The sequence below is a fragment of the Bombus huntii genome, chromosome 14 (assembly GCF_024542735.1).
Source record: "Bombus huntii isolate Logan2020A chromosome 14, iyBomHunt1.1, whole genome shotgun sequence".
Classification (NCBI taxonomy): domain Eukaryota; kingdom Metazoa; phylum Arthropoda; class Insecta; order Hymenoptera; family Apidae; genus Bombus; species Bombus huntii.
Window position 1 is genome coordinate 4,964,261 of NC_066251.1, and position 11,034 is coordinate 4,975,294.

Sequence of the window (11,034 nt, forward strand, 5' to 3'; positions counted from 1 at the left end):
ATAATCCACTGCCTGGTGACTATTATTGCAACGTACGAACCGTCACGATTTACCACGCTGGAACCTGGTGATCAATGAAAACACTAATTACCGAGAACCAACTTCTTTTTTTGCTTTTTACTTTCGATTCTTCAATTATTGAAGAAGAATTGTTCGAATTTTAAAGAGGTAGAGAAACTGTTATTACTTCAATATTTTACATTCTAATATTTTACACCCACCTTTTTATCAATACCTTTTTTCTATTATACTATTTAAGGCGATTAGAGAATGCTTATTACGAGCGGGTCTATTACATTAAGCAAGGAAACAAAAGCAAAAGAGTCCGATAGGTTTAATGGGCTGATATGTTGTTCATACGATGCCATAATAAAAATTAATTTCGAGACAACCATTAAGAAAAATATACAAACGCAAATAATAGAAATAAAAATCGAAATGGCCTCTAATGGTTATGAGTATATTTTTTAAGTTGTTTGTTTGGGATTATGATAATATTTTCAGCATGATCCCTTCGTGATCGTATTTCCAGCGTCTGAAATTTTATCATATCTATTGGCTAAGTAGCTCCTTCCATGTTACTCTCAACATGTAAATTATATGCAAATTCATATCTCTTTGAACGTAAAATAAACATAGTTGGAAATGAATCATTTCTTTCCCTCTTTAAATATCGTAACAAGTACTTAGTTTGAATATTTCTTATACATCTGCGCGTTATATGCATTCCACAATATGTATCTCTATACATTTCAACTTCACACAATCACACGAACAACAATCTAATTGTCACTCAGAGGCTTGAATCGTGATAATGTATTCCACCTCGCCTTCAACCAAGCTCGGAGATCACCAACTTTCCAGTCAATATAACCTTAAAGCCCTCCCCGTCGTGGATCCAAGGACCAACTAAAATCCAGGAAGCAAAAAGAGGAGAGACAAACGCAGGCGAGGAACGTGAATCGGCTGGGGGTCGGCTTATTAAATTCCAGAAACTTAAACACCACCTGTTGAAGGGTGTTCAGGCTGGCTCGTCGTCGGTCCGAAAAAGTCACCCGGCAAGAGGGGGGGGGGCTGAACTCTCTCTCTTTCTCTCTCTTCAATCCCTTTTCCGCGATGAAACATTTTTCAAACAGGGCAGAATTTTCGAGAGGCGGAAAAAAGTTTCGCCGATTTGGCCGGTGGCCAGCCACTTGGAGGCCGGTGGTCGTAGCTCGGGAAAAAAAACCTCTCCAAACCAGACCGATTTCTCTATGGCCGACAGATTAGTCCGGTTGACCATTGCGCGTCGTGATCGCCGTTTCAATCGTCGTTCCGATTCACCGGCTCGTAAAACAATGCGCCGCTGATTACTCGATATAACTTCCGACGAGAAGGGGGCCCACCACGGGCTTTGCGAGAGAAAGGACGATGCAGCTGCAACACGCGCACCGTGGAGGCCAGGTCCAGGCATTCGCGATTCATACGCAATAGAATTACCGGTTTACGCGGCGGTGCTGTTGTACGAGAATGCCGATAGCTAGGGACGAGCCGTGACTACCAATTAGGACCCGCGACCCCTTGCCTGCGACTCTCTGTCTTTGCATGGAGCCAATGGATGCTGATAAATGAGATTTCGTATCTGGGAATTTTGTATAGAAATCAACGACTTTGTCATTTTCTGCACATATGGCAGATTGTGTATGTAGAAGATAACTTTACAAGCGAACTAAAATTGTAACGATAAAGTTACAAGCTACCGTTCTGTTATCGCTATAACCTCGCCTACGGCTCTCTGTCTTTGTACTGAGCCAATGGAAGCTAGTAAATGAGATTTCCTGTCTGGAAATTTTATGTAGATATCCAGAACTTTTTCACTTCTTCGATATAATAAGGGATATTTTCACGAGAAAGTTAAAACTATAACAGTTATTGCAAATAATAAGATTGGAAGAATTTCTTCGATTAGGGTAGCAAACTTAGGATGATCAAATATTGTCGACAGCAAAGGTGATTAATAATAGCGTCAAAGTATCTAAAATCATGAATTTATTTTAATACCTAAAGATGATGATATGTTTTCGGATATCTATTTTTCTTTAAAATCCAGTGTCATGCACGACCCAAAAATATTTGAAAAACTTTCCATTCCATGCATTCTAAAAATAATAATCAATAAAACCTCGCACGGTGCAACTTTCTCTATCGCAAACGCACATTCTCATATTACCTATCATATCCCAAAAAGTAATTTTTTACCCTCATCGTAGGTACGAGACTCATGGAAAAACGACACGTGAACGTATAGAACGGAAGAAAAGCCAGGACGCCAGGGGTCGAAAAGAAAGAAAAAGAAAAAGAGAAAAATGTGGAAAAAGACTTCCGCGGTGTTGCACTTGGACGATGATGTCCTCGAGAGGAGGTACGGATCGTTCTTTGTGTGATTCGTTCACCTGATTTAACGCGGACACTGGCTCACTAGGGGGAGTGATACCTGACAGATGTTTAGGGATTTCGAGTGCTCTCACTTCCGCGAGAACGAGCGCGACTTTGAAGTAGCCGTCGTATCGTTATTCCGAATTTCTAGATGCCTGTCAGATACTTCATCGTGAATTAAGAAAACACTGTACCACGTGGTTTTCTATCCTCAACAAATTTTCGCAATTTTTCCTACTTGCCTGCTTTTTCCTTTTTTTCCTTTTTTCTAGTCCCGTTATTCTCAAATTCCAGACGCCTGTCAGTACTTAGCCCGTAAATCAAAAAAACACTGTACCATGCGGTTTACGATCCCCAAAAAATTTTCTCGATTTTCCTGTTCGCTTGTCTGTTTGTTCATCTCTCTAGTGCTGTTATTCCTAATTTTTAAGTGCCTGCCAGTGACCATTGATCAATAAAACATCGTACCATGTGGTTCTCTATCCCCTAAAAATTTTCCCAAGTTTTCCTATTAGGTTGCTTTTCCGTTACTTTTTTTTTTTTTTTTTTGGTTGAAAAGAGGTTGATAAGTGTAACGTATTTTTGCAACGTACGAGTGCTGGATCTGCGGTCTCGCAGTCAGCTATTCTGTCTACAGTTTATGGTGAACATTACGGTCTTGTAGTCAGCTATTCTGCTTTCGGTTTCGTTCGAGTGAGACTGAGGTTGATTTAGAAATGCGAACTATATGGTTAATATTGACTCATATTGGATTTATACTTTGGTTATGTTTATGAGTTTGCAGCAGTTAAATGAAGGCGGAAGGAAAAATATTACCAGGTCGGGGTAGAGGTTTATGTCCTTTTCTATTTTATGTCTCTGGTTCGTAGTGAATTGTATCTATAAAAGTTTGTAGAATATCGGTAGTTAGAATAACGAGAAGTTGCTGTTGCAACCGGCAAAATATATTTAAAATAAATATAAATAATGTCGTTGAGACGGCCGTACAGTGTATAAGTCGCAAAATAAGATCGCTGTTAAATACTCGAAATGTTCGATAGATACTCGTAAATACTGCTCGATAACTCCAGATAACTGACTACATATCTTTAAAACATATCCTACTGGACAAATTGTAAACTATAAATAAATAAATAAAAAAAAATCTTTAAAACTACGTAGTGCAATAATTATTATTAGCATTACGCACGAAAAACAAGTGTTTTGAAGAAAATATAGTATCAAAATACGATATCCGTCACTCCTAAAAGAAATTACCTAAAATGTTCCAATAAAACTCGTTTTTCACTAACTTATCTCAAGTTTTGTGCCTTTAGATAGACAATTAAGATAATAGTCAACGGGTACAATAGTACAATAGTTTAGCGAGTACGCAGGACTGCAAAAAATATAGGTCATGATGCTCGTAAACTTCCGATCGCTAAATGAAATTCTCTACTAATTTGACAAAACATTCTTCAGCGAATAGACAAAAAAATTCATTATTTTCAATCGCTAAAAGATGCAACTTTCGAATGATTCCATTCGAATTTGCCATTTTCAATCCTCATACGATAAAATTCCCGAATCAGCAAACAGAGGAGATTCCTCGTTTTTAACCGCGTCATTCCGTCAGATGAAACTCTCGACCAATTGAACAAAAACTCATCGTTCTTAACTTCTATAAAATACTCGTAGAATCCGGCAATAATTAGACGAATAAATAAAAGCCCTCGACAGCGTTTAACGCCTCTACAACGTTTCCACCCTCACGGTTATACATCTTCCAGGAAACGTGTCTCCTCGTTCCACCCCTACACATACACGTGGCTCTGGTTCACCCTCGTAACGACAGATGGCTCACGCTGGTCAACCTTCGAGGGTTTCTCTCCCTTTGCTCCTCGAGAATCTACTTCGTTGCCTTGGGGTCGTACGCCAACCTCGTCTTAAACTTTCGCCAAACTATCTCCGAAGCCTCAAAGAGGCGGAATTAGTTTTCAGAGGGCTGTGTAAACGCGCCTACACCAATGTGTCTACCGAAGAAGAGGATCATGAACGTTTGGACAAACAGATTATCGTGCGCGTTTGCCAACTGCACCTGATCTCCTGAAGTTTCCTCGAGGATTATCGTTTTTCGAGTTACTAAATACTGTTATGTCGAACCCTTTCGTACAAACACTTTGTGTTCTCTATCAACAAAAGGAAAACGTAATAAGGCACATTTCTCATGTGCTACAGGCGAACAATTTTCATAGATCGTGTAATAGTAATTTTAGATTCTTCGAAAAGAATTAAAATAATCTTTTAAACGTTTAAACGGATATTTCATGGGTTACTTTGAAGGGCTATTAAGTTCGTGGGTAGCAACTTTATTTGAGGGTTGGTAAAATGCGAAAGGTCTACAATTGTAATGTTTGAACAATAACTTAATAAAAAAGTGATTGGGGGTTTGATTGAGGTTTGAGGCTTATTCCGAAGAATTACGAACGATAATAAGACAATGATAAGTTTTCTTCTAATTGTAGGTCTCGGTTTAAATTCAATAAAAATTGTCAACATTCCTCATCTATACAACATGAACGAATTTTATGCAATAGAAGTAGCTATTAGCATATATTTTATCGTGCGATTTATGGACTATATGAACATCAAGAAAAAAGCGTGTGTCACGTTAAACGATAGATCATATTCGTCACACATAATCAAAGATGACTATAATTTCTTTCTATACGCTATATTTGCCAAAATTCCTTCTCCGAGGTTAACATGCCAACGAGAGGAAATTTTTCAAAACTCGCAACGAACTTGACACGGTATAGGAAGGAAAAAGTTTGGAGGAGAGTATGCCGAGAAGAGAATTTTCGAGCGAATGGCCACGAGCGTGTTCTGGGGGCTCTGCCAGACGACACACACATCTGCTCCTCTTCTCTTTTTTCCTCCTTCCAGCCCGGATAATTCATCCCCGATAGATGATTCTTCCCCGGTGCACGACCTATACGATTAACACGTCAGAAAGCACAAAGACCGCGTCGAGGTATGTCATGGGAATAAATTTTTTTTGCCCAACGAGACACGGGGGTTGCCGCGTCTACCCCTCTGGTTATGTTTGCACACACAAACGTTTATCTGCGGGGCACCATGAAGCAGCCTGTGCACCACAGAGACGTGAACGATTTTCCTGCCACGAGACTAACGTTCGATAAATGTTTGCCACTCTCTGACAGTCTATCTTCTTCCTTCTCTCGCAATCGTTTCGGAGACTTCTTCGTTCTCGTAATCCCATCACGACTGTTTTTGTCATCCTTTTCACGTGATTCTTCCTCTTATCTTCTTTCAAGAGTAGCGTACAATGAGGCTAGTAGGTTGTACATGTTTGTCGAACAGTCAGAATTTTGTGCCGAGGTAAGAATCCATGGTACGGATTGGTCGTGTTTGCGTTCCGTGGCTTGTAGGGTGGAAGTTGATGCTTAAAGAATTAGAGAGGGTGAAGCCTTGTGTGGATTGTTTGCCGAGGGTACATTCGAATGGAAGAAGGAAAGGAGAGTTTGTTGAATGGAGAAAGATATTGAAGCAATGGTGATTTCGATTCTCCTACTACCAAACGTGGAAACTGTAAGATGATTATTCTGTAAGCTTCTGTCGTTTATTCGTACATTGCTGCTGCTAAATATGTGGACACCTTGGTCGTTTTATGATGACAATAAATCATAAAGATGTAAATGAAATAATGGCAAACTAAAAATCTCAACTGATGCTATCGAACATTGGTACCATATGGAATCTTCTTCTGGAATCAACGTATAGGTGTAAATATAAATTGTTTATTTGAAGTCTAATCGGTGGATATATTGAAATTAGATACACAATTTGTCAAAGTGTTGACTAATTTTACATGTTATTGCTATTAATTTGGAAGAATTTTCTCCATCTATATTATGTCTATAGTTAGACATTTGAACGAATAATGAACTCATTAGATAATAAAACTGCTCCATAATTTTTTATACTTACAAATAACAATTTTTTAATTAACTCTGGAAAGTAAGTGAGATTGTGTCATAAGTAAAAAACATCCTCGATCTTTCCGTTTGTATTTTTGAAACAATATTACATTTTGTCAAAAGTAAACGAGTGTCTACATAATTTTCAACAGTATATAGCGTAAGTATATCTTTCATGTACTGGTTCTGTTTAATGAATACGCGTGTTTAGATTTTATGTTAACAAAAAGCTTGAACGTTCTAAAAGATCGTTCGAGTAACGAAAGGTGAAAGGATAAAACAACAAAGAGAAAGGGATAGTTTCGTGTATCACGATGCTTGTTAAAGCATCGCTAGACAATCGATATTAGTCCAGAAGAGCCAGGCGTTAAATTATAAATCAAGCGAGTCTTCAGACTCAAGGTTCCTATAAAGGCTACGTAATACCATGAAATATGCATTGGTCTTAGAAGGTAGTTTCGATCCGTATAGGGAGACGAGCTTTAAAATGGAATTAACATTCGCGTACGCTCAAAAGTCCTCGCCTGAGAATCTACGCTAAAATCCATCGCTTCGAAATCAACTGTATTTAAACTCGCATCGATCGATCGGCAAAGGAACAAACGATCCATAAGATAATCGAACCTCGAATCACGATTTCCCGTATAAAGCTAATTTTACAGAATTTTCCGAAAGTCCACGCAATTTCCTCTGTTTTCATCCCTTAATAATGGAACTTAAAAAAAAAAGAGAAAAGAGAAGAAAAACAAAAGGGAAGAGGAAACAAGTACAATTTCCTCGTTCCATCATCGAACAGCGAGAGGATATTTTCCTTCTCCTCTCTTTTTTGTTCTTTCTCTCTTTTTTTTCAGTGAAATCCGCGACCGCTAATCCGTGTCTCATTAGTGTCTCTGGAACGGCGCATTTTGCGATTCTAATGATGGCCAGCCTGTTTGATTGAAGCGCAGCTACTCTAATAAAATAAATCATGCGTGGTGGAGAGGCGCGGCCACTGCTGCGAACAGTGCTGTTGGTTCAAATTAATCCCATTGTGCCTGGATTTGGTCGGTGCGCCAATTAAACGGATTATTATCGTCTCTACCGTCATTACTTTTTGCGAAAAACACCATTCGCCGCTCGAGGCCGCGCAAGTTCGATCGCGAATTTTTACCCATGCCCCCGATTTCATTCGCCCTTCCCTCCCTCTTCTCCGCCCCCTGTCCGCCCTTTTATCACCCCCTTTTTTTTCGGTGTCTTTCAAGCTGTGATTGCCTCCGGCCAAGCCCGTTTCACCCGAATGAATGTAATTAATTAATATTTGCTCCGATATTCAATTAATTCTATTGGTCGTGTCCCATTTTTTTCTTCTCTCTTTCACCGTTCGAGTCTATTAGCAGCACGACATGCCGATTTCATTGATATTTCTCTAGGCAAACTGGAAATTCCGCCAAAAAAAGGGAATTACCGAAAGTTACGAAATAAATTATCACGTAATTTTTTAATTTCTCTTCGAGGAAGCTTAATTAGTCATTTTCGAAATTTCGTCTCTCCCTTTTTCTAAATTACGGAATGAGATAGCAACGTATAAATGGAAGATACCGTTTTCGCAATTTGTAAAATATATACTGGTTGTTTCCGCATTAACATAGTCATAGGACAAAATGTCATACCTGAGAAAGTGTAATGAGTTTAAAGAGCTTATAGAATTTTAGGCAAAATATACCTGTAATGAAAGATAATTTCATAAAATAAATGAAATTCTGAGTAAATCTTGTACCTATTTATGCACTCGGTGATATACAAGTAATCGTGTACCACCCTTTTAGGAAACTCAATCTTCTCGTTACTACCGACATGTGCAATACATTGTTTCCATTATTTAATAATATATTATTGTATTTTTGTTTCTGGTCGTTTCAACAAAATACTTACAATGAGAAAAATGACAATCGCTAATGTATTGGGACGAACGGTGTCACTTGAAAGAAAGACTAATTGCACGTAAAATAAAGCTTTAGAAGGGAAAGAAAAGTGCTTAACTTTAGAGATGGAGTAATCCTGTCATTTATACAAAAGAATCTACAAAGCGATATTTGAAAGAACAAAAGAAGAAAGAATGTAATGTAAGAAAAGATCTAATTTTATAGACGGGATACCTACATCTTTTTACAATATTACAATTGTTAAGCAATATCAAGAAAAGGAAAGGTCGACGTACGATTTTTACCGAATCATCCCCTACAGCGATCCTTTCGAATTCAGGAATCACCGGTGGCCCAAAGGGGAATGTGCCACGAATTCTACAGACACGTTCAGGAAATACAGGAGCGGCCGTTAGCCAAGATGGCTACCGGAAATTGCTTGGTGACCTTACTTAGGACTTAGCAGTAGAACTTAAAGGGGTGACGGGCCGACGAAGGGTTACTACATCGTCGGAAGCGATGGAAGGAAGGACCATTAATGAGGTAATAGTGTCGGAGATTCCAAGGCTGTCTCATCCGAGTTTGATGAGCCGCGTCCCGAATTACATTGTCTTCGACGGTCATTTCGTTATGGGGTGGCTCCTAAACGTTCGCCAGAAGTGCGAACAACGTTTACTCGCTAGTTTATGTCGCTGTTTCGTAATTTAGAAACGCAGAGAGCTGCGCGCTGGAGAGTGGACATTAATGATATTGCTTATTATTATTCTTAGGATGTACATATACTTAAAGCAAAAATAACATACCTACATCAGACAGTACAGGATAGAAATCGAAGGTTTCTAATATCTTGACTCTAAATTCCTTTCTCGAGCTAATCGAAGTTCAACCCTCCATCAATTACGGATTACCACCCCTTCAATTAACAGACATCCACAGAGACGATACCTATCGCATAGCCTCGGATGTCGCTTTATTAAGAAACAACGAATGCTCGTGAACGTCGATGGTCGTGATCCAAGGTTCGACGGTGTCCAATCATCACGCGTGTCAAACTAAAATTGTTCAATTACGATTTGTCACGTAGCGCCGATTTTCCACACGCATCGTTCTCCCGTTTTGCCCCGTGTCCCTCGACCAGGCCTGCGTGGGGTTTGTAACAATGCTACGTAAGGGGCTGCAAGTAATAATAGCTCGGGGCATCGATCATAGGACATGCACGCACGTATCGAGATCTCAAAAACACGCGTCACTTCCTGAGAGCTGACCCATCGAAATTTTTACTTGCACGTGGAAAGCAAAAGTAGGGGGAATTTTTTAAAAGAAGATGTTAACTCGTCGATCGAGTAAGATAAGTTAAGTAGAAATTTGGAGCTTAACCTCTTGAATATAGTTATTGTGAAGTTTATTCTGGACCGATCTTCCATTCTAAGAAGGACACTCGAGGACCTTAGTTATCATCTCCATACAAATTGCTGAGAATCATAGCTATCTACCCCGAAAATTCCAACTATTATTCCTAAACTATAATCCTAATCTTAAATCAATCTTGCGTTCTTAAAATGATGATCGTATCACCACGTGTGAACCTTTGAAAGAGCTGCGACCCAACCCAATACCAAAATTACTATTCCGAAACTATATGTACACAATCCTGATTCTAAAACAATTTTCCACTCTAAAAGGAAATAACTGATAACCTTACCACCACATACAAACCCCTAAGGAAGCTCTAATTGAATTCCACAGGAATCGAGCTAACCAGCTTCCAATATCCAAACTATAATTCCGATACTTTGCATGTATAATCCCAATTTTTAATTCTCACCCATTTTTCGCTTTAAATACAAACAATTAACATTAGTAATAACCAATACTAACGCCAACCAATACTCTCAACAAATGACGGATAAACTTACCGCCTCGTGCAAACCCCTAAGAAAGATCCAACCCGTTCTTACCTGAACGTCATACCCTGCTACAACCATCTCCGATACCAGTATCCAAACTATTACATCGAAACTTGGAAGCAACCCCAAAGAAACATCCGGATGGAGTAAACTTTGAATCGAAGCTGTACATATGGGTGTGAAACGGGGTAGTAGGTACAAGCCCCGTCCCTCGCCGTACCCTGGCGGGTTTAGATTTAGTGTAGGTGTACGCGCGTGCACCCCGTGCGCGACCATCAGCAAGCGGGAAGGGAGGAGAGGGTGGACGAGCGAGGGGTGCGTCCCGAACACGTGACGCCTGATTCATACACAGACTGCTACGGAATCAATTTGTAATCTTGACTCGAATTAAGGACGACAGAGGGGTGATCGGCGTTGAGAGGGGGTTGCCGGTCGGTTCACAAGGGTAGAGGGGGAGGGGGAGGGAGAGGTGGAGGCGTTACAGGGACACGTTTATTGGGAAGCGAGACTGGCATTTGGTCCGAGAATGTGGCACGGCTACACTGGAATCTGAACTGCCTCGTGCTGAGAGCATTATAGTTTGGTTGTAGGTTATTAGGTGCGTTGGCTAATAGGCATCGATATCGGGTATTAATGGCAGGTAACCAGACGGTAATAATGGGTATCAAAGGACGGTGTTTTAGCGCGATACAGGGAATAGTAATAGCGGCTTTTACCTTATTATTTAATCAATCCCGGGGTCGTACATACGCGACGCGAGTTTTTGACGCGCAAGCTTCATTCACCATGGATCTCCCGTCGATTTTAACACTTTACTGTGGAATTTGGCAG